At 51.7% G+C, this 19,706-nt stretch overlaps 1 long non-coding RNA gene across 1 annotated transcript; it reads left to right on the top strand.

Moving 5' to 3' along the window:
- Nucleotides 1-13,527: 13,527 nt before the first annotated feature.
- On the top strand, nucleotides 13,528-17,188 carry LOC102970781. The gene is made up of 4 exons (XR_006209211.1): nucleotides 13,528-13,930; nucleotides 14,096-14,231; nucleotides 15,955-16,245; nucleotides 16,761-17,188. It is a non-coding gene; the product is annotated as an uncharacterized LOC102970781 (long non-coding RNA).
- Nucleotides 17,189-19,706: the final 2,518 nt, after the last annotated feature.

The raw sequence follows: 19,706 nt of genomic DNA, 5'->3' as shown, positions 1-19,706 counted from the left end.
GACCTACCCTCGGTGGAAGCTTCTGAACTCTCCTGCGTGCCCAGGGTGGCCCAGGCCTTGTTATCTTCTCTGTCAGAAAGCAGCTGGTTCTGAACACCCAGGGCTCCAGGGCGCCAGCGGAATCCCAGCCCGGTCCCTTTAATGGGTCTCGTCAAGCAGTCCCTGATCCGGCAGTGATAAGGAGCCTCCGCTGCCGGAGACAGCAGCCCAGAACCAGCCAAGAGCTCCTATCTCGCGTCCTCACGAGGAATCACTGGAGTTCAGTGGCTTCGGCCACTTACTGCTGGCAGCAGGGTTTGCCGGTTGCTCTCGACGGCATCCATTCTCCCTCTCCTCCTTAATAACAACGTGTATTCAGGATAGCAGTGTCTCCAGCTGACGGACTATTCGTTCCAGCCTTCCCTGGTGTTAGAGGGGTTCTGGCCAATGAGATACAGTTGGATGGCAGCTTTGGGAAGTCTCTTAAAAGGGCTGGGGCGGACTCTACTCCTTCCTTTTCTGCTTCCTGCCACCTGGAATGGTGATATAATGGCTGGAACCCCAGCGCCTATTTTAGGCCTTGAGGTGACCTGCACCATAGAAGGCATGTGCTAGAATGGTAGGGCAGGAACGTTGAAGATTTGGTCCTTCACCCTTTTTGAAACACTATACCAGACTCAGACTGCCTGCCTGTGGACTTGTGTAGAGAATAGATGATAAACTTCATTTCGCCGAAGCCACCGTTACGGATTTTCTATTACATACCGCTAACTCTAATCCTAGCGGATATACTTTGACTCCAGAGTCTGGCAACACCACACTGTTTTATTCATTTACAGATTCCTTGATATTTTTCCAGTCACGCAGCAAACAGTCTCTGTGTTAGGCTATATGCTGGGGGGGAGGTGAGAGCCTACAGCCAGCTTCTGCTTCCTAAGAGCCCCCGATCCAGGTTAAGAGTCAGATGTGATCCTCCTCGGCTCAGTAGCCTTCCATGGCTCCCCCTTGCCTTGGTCAAGACACACTGCAGAGCCTCCCGCCCCTCCCCTCCACACCCTTCCTCCTCTTCGTGAGTACTACTTGATGGCTGGGGTGCAGCCTGAAAGTGAGAGCAAGGGCTGTGCAGTCAGCCGCTCTTGGGCTGAGCTCTGATGCTGTCTTTCACTAGCTGCATGGCCTTGGGGCATGCTCCTCGAAAGTGCTCACCTGTCTCCTCATCTGTAAAGCAGAGATAAGTCACCCTCTGCCCAGACTTCAGAAAATTCCAAGAAATACGTGGGTACAGCACATAGCACAGTTCTCAATAACACATAATGTTTTTGTTATCACGTTTCATTTAACTCACCCTTCCGGTTGGTAATGACTCTTTGTGAAGCAGGTGCTTTGTGCCGTGTACTGCACCCTTCCCAGTGTCCGCTCCTCCCCTCTCTCTCTAAAGGGCCATCTCCCCTCCTTGCGTGATGCCTGGGCTCTTGGAACCCGGAGCCCAGCTGCCCCAGGGGATCTTCCCAATGCTCACCAATACTGAGGTCGGAGCCCCTCTTGGCCAGCCTATTCCTGCTCACCCTCACTTCACGGGCATGGGTGCTGAGGTCCATGGGAGTCAAGACCATGCCCTTGTTTGTTTCTTTCTTTCCAGTAGTAACTGGTACTTACACAATGCTTTCTGACTGAACAGATAGATGGATGGATGGATGGATGGATGGATGGATAGATGAGTAAGTGTACGAAAAGGCTGGCCACAGTCATCAAGGTAAGGACTTTAATAGAAGACTATAGCGGGGTGCCTGGGTGGCTCAGTCGGTTAAGCACCCGACTTCGTCTCAGGTCCTGATCTCGCAGTTCATGAGTTTGAGCCCCGCATCGGGCACCGTGCTGACAACTCAGAGCCTGGAGCCTGCTTCGGATTCTGTGTCTCCTTCTCTCTCTATCCTTCCCCCACGCATCTCTCTCTCTCTCTCTCGCTCTCTCTCCCTCAAAAATAAATAAACATTAAAAAATTTTTAAAAAATAGGTGAATATACAAAGTACCATGGGAGAAAGAGGGTATCTAACTTGCCCAGGTAGGACAGAGGGGAGGGAGAGGACATTTGTGCTGAGTGTTGCTGGGTAGGGGTCTCCAGGGTGGTTGTGGGTCTCTAGGGTAGGCAGTTACCTGTATAAATTCATACAGTGAGTGGGGTAACCTGGTTTTGTTGCACTGATCCCAAGTGCTGGGCACTTTTCATCATGCCTAAAACCTTCCTTTCTTGACGTGGAGAAAAGTGGGTCCCAATGTCCCTTCTTGAGACTCTAACCCGTAGGGCTAAATCATGCCTAAACCTTTCCCCTTAGACAAAAAAATCACGAAACTTCGTCATGGAGAGGCCAAAGGCTAGTCTGAGGACCACCATGGAGGAGGGGGGAACCAACATGAAAACGCCCCCCCATCCTGGAGTCAGAAACACACGATCTCTGAACCCAACGACCAGGCAGAGACAGTAGTTCAATCCTCTGCTGTAGCGTAGAAAACAGGGCTAGGAGTGGTCAAGTCACTTCCTCCCAATCCCCCAGCTGGAGGGTGCTGGGCCAGACCCTGGAACTTCAGAACTGCAGGCCAAAAGCACCCCTTGTTCAAGTTTCCATTCTGCCAAGGGCATTGCAGGGGCAGCCCGAGAGCCTAAGGCTCGCCCGAGAGCCTAGCTGGATGAGCGAATGTCCTGGGGGTCGAACAGGTGAGGCTGCTAGCAGGCTGTGACAAGGAAAAACAAGGCCCGAATCGGTGAGCGTCAGAGGAAGGATCTGAATAGTTCCACGCATTCATCCATTCCCTCACTCACTTATTCATCGATCGTTCATTCATTCAAACATATTTATTGAGGCATATCTGTTATAGGCACTGGATGCTGAAGGGAACGACGCAGGCAGGATCTACATATCACGGAGTTTGTTTGCAGAGTGGGGAGATGGAAAACGGCAGGATCGTCCAAATGACTACAGGTGGAGAGCAGCGCCATGGCGGAGACAGAATGGAGCATAGGGCACAATGGCTAAATGTAGATGGCACCAGGGGACGCCCATGGGGGAGGTGATACGGCTGACCTGAGACCGGAACACAAGGCTGTGGGAAGGTTCGGGGGAAGAAGTCCAGGCAGAGGGCCGAGAGGAGGGGAATGGTGTCAGAGGTGGGCACTCACAATCCAGGAGCGTGGGACTCAGAACTGCTTTAGAGCAATCCCCTGTCACCCGGCACGGAGCTCTGGGAGAGGCCGGCCGCGAGCGTGTGGCTGAGCCGTGGACGTCTGAGTGGGGCTTCCTACTTCCTTCACCCTGGCAGCCAAAGTTTGGTACCAATATTTGCTCAGCTGTGCACAGGAAGAGAGGAAGTTGGCAGGCTCGGTGCGGGCAGACCCTGGCTCAAACCACCCACCTTGCAGAGGCTGTTATATCTCCTAGAACTCTTTCTCCTTCTTTCCTTTATAAAAGGGCCCCTACTTCTTACCTGGGCACCTGGCCATTCAAATGAAAGGTCGCATCCCCCGGCTTCCCCTTGATGCTTAACTGAGATCTTGTCAATGAGGTGTAAATGGAAGTATGGTGTGGCCCCTTCCAGGGCCTTCCTGAAAAGACAGTGGGCTCAGGCCCTTTGCTTCTTCTTCAAATGCGCCATTCTCTCCTCCTTTCCTGTGAGCTGGTGGCCGGGCCCTCTGGCTGGTGCCGTACCAGCCTTCTGGGATCCTAGGAGTGGAGGCCACGCATGGTAGGGTGACAAGACAGAGGAGCCTTGTGGGAAAGAAACCCCAGCAGGAGCTCCAGAATTCCAACATTCCAACATTCCGAGACCACTTCCATTTCCCTGACTCCTCCGAACCCCTGCTCAGAGCCCTCTCCTTACCCCTCAGTGTCCCTTTAAAATGTCCAATCCCCTCTGTGCAAATCCAAACTCAGTTCAGCTCCTGCTAGAATCTTTTCCCTGTTGCAGTGGTTAGTACTGATTAAGTCCATCCTGACGCCATGAACCAGCGTCCGGCTTTGTTCATCTCGGAGAGTAGCAGGCAGAGGCTGTAGGAACATGGGTGTGTTCGTGGGCGCTGGGACCCCAGGGCCGTGGCTCTGAACACCCAAGTGAGCGTTGGCATGGGCTGCCTGGGCCACAGCTGGGGATGGGGCTGGAGCAGGGGGGGTAGCGGGGTTTGGCTGGCATAGGTGCTCTGGTACCCAGATACCCAAACACCCCGAAGACGGGTTTTCTAAGAAAGCCTCGCATGCTTTCATCAGACCACGTGCCCTCACGTCGTCACTCTTGGAATGTGAAAGTCTCGACTGCTGGATGGGTGTCCCCCCACTACCAGCAGAGAGGTTTCCAGAGCCTGGGAGGAGAAATGGCCGGGCCCATGCGGCTTCCTTCCTGCCGAGGGCATGACCCCATCCTGCTGGCTCCTGCTGGCTCTGCCTGCTCTAGCGAAACTCCCGCTCCAGCTCTGCTTTTCTTTACCTTGCTGTAAATGTCAGAAATGTCAGTTTCATAAAGTCAAGTGGAAGTCTTTTTTGACCTCTTGAGCTGGAAGGCAGCCTCAGGGTCTAACCCTCCAGATCTGGGTTTTATTGCCCTGATGGCCCCATGGTGGAATTTCCACGGCCGTTCTGAACCTCCCAAATTCAGTGCGCCCCGTTCCGCCGGATGCTTGGGCGTCCCCGAGCACGCTCCTGCTCCCGGCTGCTGCGTGTACCCCGGGTCAGCGCAAGAAACCTTCTGTCTGTCACGTCCCTTGTGCTGAATGATTAAATGCGCTTCGTTCATGAACAGGAACACGCCCCTGCCAGCTCCACCACGGTCGTGGAAGCACTGGGCACACCACGTGCGGCAGGGTTTTATCTTTTCCCCCACTGGCTGGTAGGCTTCCTCCTGCCTCCCCTTCTCTTCCCCTGGGTCCTGCCCTCCTGCCGTTCAGCCCTCGCCGCGAGAGGAGGTGGAGTGGAGAGAGGAGCATCTCTCCCGGCCTCTCCCCACTAGTCGCCAGCAGCACCCTCCTCCCCTAGCTGTGACCAAAAATGTCTCCAGACTTTGCCATATAGCCCCTGCGTGCAAAACCACGCCCAGCCGAGAGCCCCTGATCTGGGCCGGGAGCCGTGTGTGAGGGGGCCGAAGGTGGCCCTTGGGGCCCTCTGCCTACACCTGCAGACTGTCTCCGTCGCTTATTTGCTATGCGCCCATAGGCAGGTGACCTCACCTCTCTGTGCCTCGGTTCCTTCACCTGGACCTGGGGAGACACGAGGAGCTCCCTCCGCGAGCTTTTGTGACGGGGCATGGCTCCTGGTTAGCATGGTGGCAGGTTAGGCACAGACAGGCACACTGTGCAGGAAGGCTGTGCCTGTGTTCTCGTCTCCACCGCCCCTCTGTGCCCCCAGAATGAAGTCCCCCGGCTGGTGTTCAAGGCCTTCATGTCAGCACTTGCCCACTCGTCCAGTGTCACCTCTCACAGCTCTCCTCCCCCGAGGGAGCCACTCTTAGCTCATGGAAGGCACCCTGTTCTCTCCTACAGCTATGGCTTTGCTCGTGGCTCAGCCCCTCGGTCAGGAATGGGGACCCCTGCTCATCTCCTTCTTCACTTAGCCACTACTCCTGCTCAGGATTCAGGAGTTACTTCCTCCAAGACTTCTCCCTGCCCTCTCTCTCTTGACTTGTCCCACCCCTCCCCAGTCTCAGTCCCCTCAACTGGCTTGCATGCAGGTATTTTATTTGGGGAATGATCGCGGGGTGAGCAGACAGCCTAGAGTGGAACGGGAAGGGAGGGGCCAGTCCATGAACTTGTCATTGAGCTGGCTGTAGCTGCTAGCTGCTAGCAACCGGGGCCACTCCGAGGGACCTTTGGGACCATGTCTGTGAAGTTTGTACCCTAGATAGTGGAGAGCAGCTCAGATCCCTCACTGGTCCGTTTGGCTCAGGGAGCGTTGACCCCTTACCCCTCCTCCTCACTCACCACCCTCTACTATACTGCCACTCTCCATTTGTCTGTCTTGCCCCCTGGGAGATTGACTCTTGTGAGCAGAAGCTATTCTTTGCTACATACCCAGATCCTCTAGAGTGGCTGGAAGAAACTAGATTTTTAAGTAGATGCTAGTTGAATGAATGAAGGCATGAGTGAGTGAATGAGTGACTGAATGAGTCAGAGGTAGGCCTGGAACCCAATACTCTTACCACTGGGGCCATGACGAAGCCACTGTCTCCTGTGCAGCATGAACGTGTCCCAGTGCCATTAGCCTGAAAATGAGCCGGGTGTGGAGGGTGAGGTTTGCTGAGTGGGGTGACCTTAATGTCTGGGACCTTAATGTCTGGGGTGACCTTAATGTGCTCCAGAGCACAGCCACTGCCCCGGGCCACAACCGACCTTTGCAAAGCATGGCCTCAGTGCAGACTTAAAACAGCCTGCTGTAGGCTGCACATTGGATGCTCAGCTTTCGCTCTGTCTCTGCAGGGGCCACAGGTCCTGAGAGCGGATCGGACAGCAGCGTCATCAGCAAGCTGGAGAGATGCTCGGCTGCAGAAGGGTGGCTGAGACCTGAGCCCTAAGAAGGGACTTCAGTGCCCAGGGCAGTGTCCAGAAGCAACAGCTCTTAAGACTCAAAACTTGAGGGGTGACAGGAGCCTTTGCAAACACCCATTTTATAGACACGGGAACAGAGGCTCTGCCTGAACCTCCCAGAACCAGGGTTGGGGCCCACAGTGCCTGCTCTTGTCTGCCACATACACTATATATCGTGGGGCCAAGGGCCGTTCTTAAAAAGGTTTGCATGCTGTTTTGGTTTGCACTCCCCCGAAAGCAGATGCTGATTCAAGGACCGGGGTGCCAGTGGTTTATCTGGGAGGTGATCTCGGGAAGCAGGGACGGATGAGCAGGGAGAGTAAGGTGGACAGGTGCTTTAGTGGGGTCACTGGTGGAGGGTCCAGTTTCACCAAGACTTGGGAGAAGCACAGAGGATGCCTCTGAGCTGTCTGAGGGAAGGCTGAGAAGCAGGGGTATCTCTTCACGGGCCCTGGCCCCACTGATGGGAGGCTTGCCACCGGGGATGGCAGTTCTCTCTTCTTGTCTCTGTGCAGGCTGAGTGATCTCTGTCCCTCTCTCCGGCAAGGTCAGGGACCACTCAGGAGGCTGAAATCGAAGGTGGGTCAATGGGATGTGAGGTCACACCCCTGAAACGTCTGTTGGGTACCCAGCGTTAGGTGCCAGCCTCTTGCCCACACGAGGATGTTTACTAGAGTGTCTCCTGTTGGACCCAGTGGGTTATTCTGGGTTCTTCGCCTGACCCTTGGCAATCTGGCATTATGACTCTGGAAACTGGGTAGTTTATTGGGTACCAGATGGGAGACATGCGTCAACACGAGAAGGGAGATGGACAGGAAGCAGCCAATCAGGGCAATGATGCCGTCAGGGATGCCCGATGAGAAGATGCCTTTGCTCTGTGCTGCCATCTTGCTAATCGACACAGAGGGTTATTTTCCCTTTTGAATTTCACGGCTCCTCTGGAAGGGAGCTTGGCGGGGGTCGGTCAAGGGGAAATAGGAGGACATAGGAAGGCAGAATGGCAAGCCACTTGTGTGATGTGAGAATCAACTGGAGGTGACTTTGTGAATTCTCAGCAATTCCTCCAGGAGAGGAGGCTGGAGGAAGCAACCTTCGAGAATTGTACCCCTATGATGCCTGGAGGCTATGCTGGGCGCTTTGCAAACGGGAACACATTTCGTCATTGTCACACGCCTGGGTGGTGACTATCTGCGATTCACGGTGGGATCCTTTTGAGGCCCAGGTGCCACTGACGTTGCGGTCAAGCACTTCTGAAGAGAACCAGGCTCTAGAACATGAAAATGGGGCTGCACGTACTGTGGTTTCACTGTTTGCACACCCTGGGCCCCCCAGTTTACAGATAGAATCTAGATTCCTCCTCGCATGTCCCCTATCAGGTGGCTGCCGTGGTCCCCATTTCACAGGTGAAAACACAGGATTCAAAGAGACACAAGATGCAGGCAGTGGGCATTGTTTCCAAGATCAACCTCTCTGTTCTGTGCCTCTTGTGTGATCTGCTAAGTCTAATTTTCAAAAACCTCTCTCTCTCGCTCTCTCGCTCTCTCTCTTTTTTTCTTGTTCCAGGAAACCACTTGAAAGCTTTGTTGCCCTTGCCGCAAAGTGTTCCAGGTCAGCTCACATTCTAGAAGCATCTGTGACCGAGGGTATTTTAAGAGCGGTGAGCCAGGCAGGGAAATTTGGAGAGCAGCCAGCTCCCTGATAAGTGTCTTCGGGGGGGGGGGGGTGGCTGATAGAGAGGATGAAGATTTTTCTTTCTTTCTTTAGAGGGAGCATCCGTGCTTCTGAAACGACAAACTCAGGGTGAGAACAAGAGAAAAATTAACAACAAAAGCCCGTCCCCCGTGTGGGTGTGCTCTGATCCAAGAGCGGTTTCCCAACCACCAGCTGCCCTGGGCTGGTGAGATCTGGCCTTCCTCCTCCTAGCCCCCCTCTCTACTCCCTCCCCGCAAATGATTGCAGGCTTGGGTTGCTCTGGGAGGCAGCACATCGTTTTTATTCTGGCTGCTTTGCGATTTTTTCTTTATTTCTTTTTTTCCAGCATCTGGATGATGATGTATTGTCATTCGGTTTCCTTTGTGTTTCTTTTCCGTGGAGTTTGTTGAGTGGTTCAGGGTCTGTGGGCTTATAAATTTTTATCAGATTTAAAAACGTTCAGCCACTGTTTTTGCCAAGTACTTTTCTGCCTCCCTCCCTTTTACGTTCGTGCTTGGCTCTTTGGTACCGTCCCGTAGCTGACTGAGGCTCTGCTGAGCCTTCGGGATCTGTGTTTCATGTGGGTAACTTCGTTTGCTAAGCCTTCAAATTCGCTGATCTTTTCCCTTCCGGCATCTGATCCACTGCTGATCCCATGCAGTGAAATATTCATCTCGGATGCCGTATTTCTTTTTAATCCCTGGTCTGTATGTCCTCTTCCTTATCTTCCACTCCCCTTCGCCTTGAGTCCCTATTTTCCTTTAAGTGCTTTAACATGACAGTTGTTCCCACATCCTTGTCTGCCAGTTCCAGAGTTTCTGCTGTATCTCATGTCTTCCTATTGACAGGTGTTTCTGCTTTACGATCTGCTTCTCTTTGGTCCGTGGCATGTCTGGTTATTTTTAGCGGCTGACGGACACGGTGAATTTTATGTTGATTATCTGGATTTTGTTGTCTTCCTCTGAAGGAAGTTAGATTTTGTCCAGGAAGGCATTTAGGCTCCTTGTGCATTATTTGATCACTTGCAGCCTGTTTCTGAGATTTGCTAGGGCTGGGCTGGAGCAGCTTTCATACTCTAGGGCTGGAATATTCAAGGGTGACCCCTCTGAGGCCCCACCAAATGCCCAGGTGACCAGTGAGGACTCACCTTTCTTGTCATCCGTGTTCAGACATCTCGCCGCCCTGTGTAAGTGCCGGGAATTGTCTAGCTTACAACTTCCCAGTGACTGTTTGCCTGATTTTTTGGAGTTTCGTGCTATGTAAGCAAAGCCCCACACTCATCAAAGACCCAAACGGCCTCCTCCGCAGATTCCTGCAACTCTTTTTCTTTGTTCCAGAAACACGTGCTGTAACTTCTAGCCATTTCAGCTTTCCCAAACTCCCGTTTCTACCCTTTCGACCCAGCATGACTGCGAGTTGGACTCCCCCACCTTTCTCATGCCCGCTGTCTAGAGCTTGCCTCTAGGCAGAAAGCCGGGGTGACTACACGGAAGGCTGGGTTCATTGCAGGGTCCCCCCATTCTGTTGCTCTTCTCTCAAGGATCACAATCTTGTGCTGCCTTGTGCCCCATGTTTGGAAAGAACTGTTCCCTACATTTGTTCCATTTTCCTACTTGTTCACAGCAGGAGGATACATCCAGTCGGCACTATTCCATCCCGGCCCAGTTTCAGGATTTTGATGATATTCCTTTTGGCTAGAACCCTCCTGTTGGACTCGCCTATCCTGCTCCCCACTCTTTCCCCCAGCGACTCCAAATGTGCTGCCTCGTAGGAGAGCCCTTTTTGTGGATAGTTCCCATGATGGGTGGGTTCGGCCCAGCCTGAACTAGAACCTGCACGGTCAGGAGCAGTTAGAACAAGGACAGCTCACAACTTGGGCAGCGTGTTGCAACAGACAATGCACTTTCCCTTTTTCTAAAATTATTTTCCCCAAAACTTGGCAGGGCGATGAAGACACAGATGCCGAGAGATGCTCAGGACCTGCTCAAGTCAGCGACAGGATCGCCTGACTTCAGAACCTACCCTTTGGGATTTGCCACCGGCAGCCCTTACAAATCCGGGTACTGGTTCTCCATCCCATTCCCCTGAGGTGAGTGATCGAAAGTTGCTGGCAATTTCTTCTTCTATTTTGCAGCTACACGGACCTCACTCTACTTGCAGAATCTGGAAACCTCTACTTGTTGCGACATTGTAACTTCCGGGGGCAAACAATGCTGCTCGCTCAGCCGGAATGGTATGACTGGCTGGGGAATGAGCGGTGGGAGCCCGGGCTCACTGGGGGAAGAAAGCCTGGGACAGGCGAGCCCGGGAAGAGCAATGATAGAGCCTCCAGCAGACCTGGCGTCCAGTGGGACTTGCCCTCCGAAGGGCACTGACTCAGGCATCATGTCACCCAGGTGGCCTTGAGGCTGGGACTTATGGGGAGGACCAGAGAGCTGGCTGCCTGGGGTGTGGCCCTAAGCAGAGGGGATTTTTTTAATAAAGACGGAACATTCTATTTGTCGAGCACCCACTCTGTGCAAAGAACTACAAGGAACATTATCTCATGTAACTCTCACTGTGTTCTCTGTGGGGAAATTCTTGAATATTACAAAGGTAGTACATGCTGATTGAGAGGGGAAAGCAGAGACACTCAAGAATTAAAACAAATTACTTTGGTTCTATCACTCAGGTAACAACTTATCAATTTGCCGTATGCCCTTTCAGAAACTTTAAAAGGTAGCTTTGTTGGAGTATAATTTACATACCATAAAAGTCACCGATTTTAAGTGTAAGGTTGGATACGTTTTAGTAAATTTTTACAGCTGGGAACTTAGCGCCAGAATCCAGTTTAGAACATTTCTATCACTCCCCAAAGGCACACTCTGTTCCCACCCAGCCCCAAGGCAAACACTCATCGGCTGTCTCTTTTCGAGGCGCGGCAGGTAATTGGGATCACGTGATACATAGTCTTTTGTGTCTGCTGTCTGACCTCTTTCACTTAGCAGAACCCTTTTGAGAGATTTAAAAGCTTTGCTTTGGAATGCTTTTGGGGGGTTGCTCCACCCCTCCACCAGACATTCATTTCTTTTTTGTTGTTACATAGTATTCCTTTGTGTAAATGCACCCCATTCATTTATCTCTCTACTAGTTGATGGACATTTGAGCTGCTTCCAGTTGCAACCTATTATAAATGTTGCTATGAACCCCCTTGCTGAGACTCTGCATGAACATGTTTTCATTTCACCTGGGTAGATCGCCAGGAGCAGAACTGTTGGTCTGTGGTGTAGGTATACCTTTCACTTGATGAGGAAACTGTCAGGCTATTTTCCAAAGTGGTTGTACCACTTGTATTCTGAAAGCAATGTGAGAAGGTTCCAGTTCCTCCACAGTTTTGCAACATTTGGCATCGTGGGTCCTTTTGGCCATAGCCATTCCAGAGGGTGGGTCCTGATAGCTCATTTTGACTTTAGTTTGCATTTCCTTAATACCAATGATGGCGAGCCTGTTTTCATGTGCTAATTGCCCATTTACATATCTTCTCTGGGGAGAGGTCTGTTCCAATATTTTGTCTATTTTTTATCTGGGCTGTTTTCCTTCTTATTGAGTTGTAAAAGTGTTTGGTCTTTGTTCTGTATACACATCCTTTGTCAGATATACGACCTGCATATATATTTTTCCTGTCTGTGGGTTCGTCTTTCCGTTTTCTCAGTTGGTGTTTTTTGAAGAACAGAAGTGTTTTTGTTTTGATGAAATCCTGTTCAGCAATTTTTCTTTTCAGAAATTTTTATGTAAATATATTTTAATAGGACTGTAAAGGTGCAATCATGTTTTCTCTTATTATTTTTATCTTGATAAATTATGCTAATAGATTTTAAACCTTCCATTCCCAGATTATACCCTACCTAATCAAAGTGCATTATCCTTTTAATATCCTCCTGAGATTTGGTACATATACATACTTCATTTTGAACCTTTACATGTAAATTCCCTGTGATATTATCCTGTAGATCTCTTTTTTGTATATTATCTTTGCCAAACGTGGTATTCTAGCTTATAAAATGAATTGGTAGTGTTTCATCTTTTTTTTTTTAACATCTGAAATAGTTTACATAGCTTGGTAATGATCTATTCCTTGAAATTCTGAGAAAAAACAAACAAACAGTGACACTTGCATGTCTGAGAGCTGCCTTGTATGACCATCTCTCCTGAGTGGGGCTTATCTTTGCTTTGGGAAGATGTCTTCTCCATCGCAGACCTCAAGTGGGATTTGTGTATTTGTTTCCAGAGGGAGAGACACTCCTGGGCGTTTATACAAAGCTATTTAATGTGCCTGATCTTGGGGACTCAGCAGACGGGAGCTTCCTTCCCAGCAGGCCATTGCTAGTGGTCTATAGTGGATGGGAGCAGCCCAAGGGTTATTTCTTCAGAGATGGCCACTCTGGCCAGCTCGGTTCCCTTAGCCTCAACTGCATACCTGGGGGTAACGTTACTCCCCTATAAAACTATCACCTTCTTACTAGATCTCCAGATGGGAAACCAAGAAATATAGGGAGTTTGCTTCTATTTGAGTCTGTTGCTTTTTTTTTTAACGAAAATGCAAATTGGGGCACCCCGGTGGCTCAGTTGGTTAAGTGTCTGACTTCGGCTCAGGTCACGATCTCGCAGTTTGTGAGTTCGAGCCCCTCCTCGGGCTCTGTGCTGACAGCTCGGAGTCTGGAACCTGCTTTGGATTCTGTGTCTCCCTTGCTCTCTGCCCCTCCTTCTCACTCTCTCTCTCAAAAATAAACATTAAAATAATTTTTAATTACAAAAAACAAAGATACAAATTGTTTAAAAGTATAATTTATTAACTTTTCCCCCAGTTTTTTTCCAGGATATTGCTCTGATAAAATTTTCACCTTTAAAGTTAATTTTGGCCATTTCTGTCTTCATAGAAAATCGTGCATTTGCCTTTGCCTTTGCCTTTGAAATCGTTCAGACAGTTGATACATAAATTCTTATATTGGTCTAATAAGGTCTTTCATACAATGCCAACGGTCACTTTCCCTCCCCCACTCTGAATTTTGAGTATTGTTTCACCTCTTTTATTTTTGCAATTAGACAAACTGGCTGTTTTCCTATTTTGATGCTTTTCCCATTCTCCACTCTCCCCACCCCCACCCCCGGTTTCGATCATCTCATTTAGTTTCTAAGACAGGAAAGTTCATAAATTTTTTGATGCCAATTTCTGGAAGTCAGGGCAACCCATTCAAGGAATTGTCATTTTATAGATGAAGCAGCCAGATTCAGAAATTTCACAGGACCAGGAAAATGGCAGAGCTGGGGTTGGACACGAGGCCAGCCCTCTGCCCCCAGATCTCAGCTATCAGCCCCGACGAGTGACACGGGTGCTGGGAGGTGCCACCAGGAAACAGCCAGCAGTGGGGTCCAGAGGGCAATGACCACCCGCCTCAGAGGGGTATAGGCAAGCCTGAAGCCTTGCCTCTACCCTGTGTGATCTCTGTGACGTCCCAGCCCATCTCTGTGAGGTCGAGGGGCCACTCCTGCTAAGTCGCTAAGCCTCACATTCACACACTGAGGCCCAGAAGCCTCAGGCCACACTCTTCCACTGCTGTCTAGGATATGAAGGGGGGTGTGACGGGGTGTGTGTAGAGGTGTATATGTAAGAAGAAGGCCAGGTGGTGAAGTTGGTTAAGTGTCCAACTTCAGCTCAGGTCACGATCTCATGATTCATGGGTTTGAGCTCCGCGTCAGGCCCTGGGCCGACAGCGTGGAGCCTGCTTGGGATTCTCTCCCCCCACCCCCACCCAACCCTCTCTCTGCTCCTCCCTGACTCGCGCTTTCTCTCTCTCAAGATAAACAAATAATTTTTTTTTTAGAAAAAGAGGAAGGCGGAAGGCCAAGCGTATGTTGCTCCCCAACAGCACTGTCCCGAGAAGAGAGGTTGACCAAATATTTCGCAAGACTAAGTATTACGGTCTCTGGAAAGAAGTGCTGTGAAAGGGAGGGAGAGAGGTATGCTCCAAGCTCTGCCATAGTCTGCGCCCGTTTACCCCCCTTCCCAAGCTCCCTCCCAACAAACATGCACTCATTCAGGCTCAAATGCAAAGCTACTAAATGCTGCCGTGTGTCCCAAGTTTTTTGACACACAGGTAAGTACATAAATAGTCCGGTCACTGCAGAATTCTGCCCCCTATTGTGAATTAATGAGTAGTAGTCTTTGGACATCTAAGTGAGGTGCAACGACCTCCTGGAATTCACAGCCAGAGAATCCCCAAGGCTTTAATGCCACCTCCTCCATGAAGCTGTCTCAGATTTCCCAGGTGGAGTAGGGCTGTCTCCTTAAGCCTTCTGGGGCCACTTGGTTTCGCCGCTCTATCAGCTGTCCTCGGGAGTCTGCCTTGCATTCATTATTAAGAAACAACTGTGCTATGGGACAGGCTACAGGTGCATAGATCAGTCTTGATCCTTGCCGTCCTGGAGCCTGGAGCCTGGAGCCTGGTGGCAGAGAGAAAACGTGACTCTCTGTTTCAGTCACTCTGTGATTGGTGCTCTGAAGGAAAGAAGTCAAACAGGAGCTTGTTGAGGTGACCGGGATGGCTCAGAGGATGAGAAGAAGCCAGCCGTGTGCACAGTGGTGGGGAGACTGAGCTGGGCAGCGTTCCTGGGGCAGGAGCCCAATGGCCAGAGCAGCTGATGCCCAGTGAGGGGGGAGGGACGGCGTGATGATCATGGAGGGAGAGGCCCACCTGCAGCGCCACCCCCCCGGCCCCCTGGCTCGCCCAGTGCCTTCTCTGTTGGCACGGCCCTGCCACCCCCGAGATTTATCGGGTATCCTTCTCTAGCTTGAGAGCACAAGATCTGGGTCCGAGTCATTTCCAGGTCCCCAACCAGGAACACGGGGTCCGGCCTTGAATCAAACCACAATTGACCAATGAACAGAGTTGGGGTAAGCATCTGCCTTGGCGAGATGATAAATACGGGCATTATTTGCCAACCAGACCAGGTGCGATTTCAGGCCCAGCCAGAACCCAGCAGATAAACCTGCCTGCCGCCTGTGTCTCCGTGGGTGGCATATTCCCCATTCCTCCCAAGAGCAGCTCTGCCTTCCCGCTTGCGTCCCAGGGTCCCCTGCAGCCTCTGATCCAGTGAGAACGTGCCCTGAGTGTGGGCACCTTATTCGTGTTTGAAGGAGAAGCTTCCAGACCAGCTCATCCTTTCCTTGGCCCTGTTATGCCCAGAATTCGTGATCCCCAAAGACCACCAGGGAGCCGAGTCTGATGCAAAAGCAAAAGAGCCTTTATTCGAGCTAGTTCAAGCTCAGTCCCTTATCTGCACCGACGCAGCGGTGAGATGCTGGGGAGAGAGAGTGAGTTTCAAAAGCACAAAGGTTTTATTGGGGTCTAGGGGCAGTTGGTGAGGTAATGGCTGTGGCCTCAGCCGATTGGCTGGGGAAGGGTCGGAGTCCTGTGACGCAGGTCGCCAGGCATGTTTTGATCGGGAAGTTTGAACGGGTGAGCGGGAGGTTACTCAAGGGGAGGAGGCGTGGTCTGAGGTTTCTGCGATTTTCCCGGAAAGGGGGCATGTCGGGGACATGGTCACTCAAGGTGGAGGACACAGAACAAGATGGAGTCGGCCGGCATAGGTCCACCCTTTCAGCCCCATTTAGACCTTTCCACCCTGGCTCCTTGAAGACTGCCAACTGGCAGTGCCTCACCTCTTGCCTCTTCCCCGGCAGCTGCATGGAGACACCTGCTCGCAGGACTGGTGGAGAAACGTCCCTGCCACGAGCATCCAGCCTTCGAGGTGTGCGGGGAAGTGTGTAATTGACGGGCAACCCGACCGAGGCCCTCCTGCGGGACCAAATTGTAATCGGCTGCGGCGCTTGGTCACAACAGGGATTGCTTTTACATCCTAGTGCGGCCACGAACCTGGCAAGCAGGTCCCCGCGGTTATTAAGAAGCCTCCTGACTTCAGCAGGTCGCCTTGGGTCAGTGCAGCGGCATACATTCTGGCTGCTGGGCTCGGAGTGAGTATCAGGCTGAGATCAGGGCTCTCACGTCCTTGAGGAGTAGGTGACCGAGTGCTTGGTCCCTCGTGTACTTGGGCAGGTGGGTGGGAGAAGCCGTCTCTCCTAAGGCAAGAGCAGGAGAGGGCGTGCGCTCCAAATTGTGAAAATGTGATACGGCTCCTTCCACGATGAATTATTCACACGCCAGGATGAATTAATAATCTGAGCTGTGAATTAATTTTATTGGGTTTCCAGAAAGGTGACCATTTCAGAGGCAGGAAGGAGGTGCTCCTGTGCTCCACCCCCCGGCCCCCAACCCAAATCATTAAGGGTGTGAGCACACAGGCTCACCCAAAGCAAATCAGTCAGAAAGTGCCTTTTTTTTTTTCTGTGTTGGAAGGTGACTCATGGACTTTACCCACAATTCCTTTTTGACCTTAGTAAGAAATTACAATACCCCTAATTGCCCCCGAGTCTTCCCCTGTGGCCAGAGTAAAAATTTTCAAATTAAATGCCTTCTCTTCTTCCCTGAGGTTGGCGAAGACAGCCTTGTAGACACAAATCCCTTTACACTTGGACATGGAGAAAAGAATCAAGATGGATGGCCCCAGCCCCCCCAGCCTGCTGCACACCTGCCTGCCCCCGCTCCCACTGCCTCGCCTCCTCCCTCCTGGCTGGTTCCTTGACAAGTTCATTGCTGTGTTCACCAGAAAGCGATCAGCGGAGTCTTGCTTCTGGAGAAGTTAAATGCAGGCCGACAATTCCTCAGGGGTTCACGGGATGAAAGGCTGCAAAAGAGGGTTTGGAAGCGCTTCACAGAGGGACCCACGTCTACACATACGTCAAGAGAACTGTTGTTTGGGGAAAACAAGTTGTATTGGAGGCTTTGGGAATTGCAGAGAGGTTTCGCAAGAACTCAGAGGAGCAAATAAGAAATAAAAGACACAGCCAACGTTTATTGAGTGCGTGCTATGCGGTGGGCTTCGTGTTGAGCCTTTTCAAGTCACTTTTTCATTGTATTCTCCGCACCTTAGCGCACTGTCTCCTGTCGTTAACCCGCAGAGGTCAGGTGATCCTCCTGAAGTCGCCTAATGAGTAGCAGAGCCAAGACTCAAACTCAGGCCTGCCAGGACCCGGAAGGCCGTGACTCTCATCTGTGTGCATGTCCTAGGGGACGGGAGAGAGGAAAGGAGCACAGGCACACACGTCCACGGGGCAGCAGCGATAGCGACACAGGACGACAGAGCCGGGAGCTCCGGACTCCCATCCAAACCCCGTCACCAGCAACCTGGGACCCTGCAAATGCCTCTTTGCTGCTCTGGGCCTCAGTCTTCTCTCCAGTGAGATGGCAGGTTCGAAGGAGAAGCCCCCTCGGGCCCAAGTTTGTAATGCTCTCCTCTTCCTAGTCCACAGGGGAGAAGACTTCGGCTCGGGAACAGGGCCACTGGAAGTCGTGGCCAATCTGGCCCAACCCGTCACAGGGACCTTGAAGCCCCTCTGCAACGTGTCCAGGGACTCCAGGCCCTGCTAGCAAGATGGAAATGGACGAGGCCCAAGGCTGCTTGCGCATACTTACCGAGTGAAAGTAGTATCTTGAGCGTGACTTCCCTGAGTCTTTGCCACGGGCCCCCGCTAGCAGCGGCCCAAGCTCCTCTTCGGTGCTGAATTTCCCTCACCGGGGCCGCCAGTGAGCCTTCCGACGGCCAGACACGTGACTCTCTCTGTCCGGGGGGACGTGGGGGGTGGAATCCGGGAAGACTTGACTCAATTTGATGGAAAGCAGCTTCCTTCTAGCAGTAGGAAGTTAGAGGAAGAGCAGAGCCGGGTAAAACAGACAGCAAGCAGTACGGGGGCCGGTAGGCCTGCTCTGAGCATTGCTGATACTTACCGGCTGTGTGTGGCTCCAGACAAAACCCCTTATGTCCACACATCTTGGTTTTCCTCTCTGGGTAAAGAGATGCAGACATTCGGCCCGCTGAGATCAAAGCGCCAGACGGGAAGGGGGTGTGTGTGCTCAGGGCTGCCTACTACTCCATTATTTCTGGAAGAATAACCGAGATAATGAGGTGACGGGACGGCAGGAGGGGAGGGGTGGGGTAAGCCCAGCGCTGCCTCTGACCACAGCGTGGAATGTGGTGCGGCCTCCCAAAAAGCCGCGCGTGTCAGTTCACCTGGAGGGGCTCCTGAGTCAACAGAGAAGCGTATACAACATGATCCAATGTTCCAAAAGCAAGAGTAACGAGAAGGTATGCTACTATATGATTATGCGGGCACCGAGGGAGGTGTGCGGGGGATGCACTTCAGATTATGAGCAGGAGTTGCCGGAGTCTGGGGATGCATTGCAAGGTGAGGTCAAGAGGAGGATAAAAAGCAGAGAGGTGGGGAGGGGAGACGATAAGCAAAAGGGGAAAAAAGCGAGTTAGGGTATCCGCAGCAAATGAGGACATTGGCTGTGGCATTGGCATGCAGATGTAGTGTGCAAAAAGTGGATAAAAGAACGTTCAGTGAAATGTGACTCCCCTAGAAAGAACAGTGATTGATTCCTGTCTCAGAGGGTGCTTCTGAGGCTCAGGTGACGTCATCGCGTGCCAGGATGAGAGAACCGTCAGAAGTCGCATCTCAAGAGGAGCTCCAAGACTCGAATTCTGTTCTGCCAGCACCCGGGCCGGCGTTCTGCCTTTTGCAGCCACCTCACTACGTAATCACGAACCAGCTGTAGTCCAGCGACTGACTTGTTGAACACAGAACGTTGATTATTGCTCATTCTCTCAGGCTAAGAGCAGGAATCAAAACAGATGACAGTCCCCTCACTTTGGGTGGGAGAGGTTCACCCAGTCAAGCACGAGTGCTGTAATCATGATGTCAAAGCAGCAATCACGTTTCAGTTTAAAAATAACGGGAAATGCCCACTTGAACTAAGTATGTGAGGCGCGCGAGGCTAGCGGGTGGTACCAGTGGATGATATTTGACATTAACCCATGGCCAGACACGTGAACCCGTGTTCATGAGAGCCAGGAGACAGCTGGCTCCGTGCAGGGGGATCACTCCACGCGAAGCGTTTTGCATGCATTATCTCAACTAATACTGCCAGGAGCTCCACTTAAGTTCCTTACTTTACAGATCCGGAAACCGGGGGTCAGTGAGGTGAGGCGACTTGCTCAAGGTTCCATGGCTGGGGTACGGCAGGACCGGGATTAAAATCCGGGCAGCTCGACTCCAGGACCCACACTTTTAATCCTACACTACCATAGTACGGCTGCGGGTTGGGAGATTTTTCAGGCTTTATTCATCTCGTGTGCTGTGTGTGCCCGTAGTGATCGAACACAGCTTTCCAAGCCACGAGTGGTGGCTTAATTACGGTGCGCTCTTCATATTGTTGAAATGTGACATCCCTCAGCGTATTCATCTGCAATGGGAGATGACTCACAGGTGTAATTTATGTGTCCTTTGGTGTGTTATTAACGTGTGCTCTCAATGGA

Source organism: Panthera tigris, chromosome D2 (assembly GCF_018350195.1).
Source record: "Panthera tigris isolate Pti1 chromosome D2, P.tigris_Pti1_mat1.1, whole genome shotgun sequence".
In the NCBI taxonomy this organism is placed as follows: domain Eukaryota; kingdom Metazoa; phylum Chordata; class Mammalia; order Carnivora; family Felidae; genus Panthera; species Panthera tigris.
This window is presented reverse-complemented; position numbering and strand designations above follow the sequence as displayed.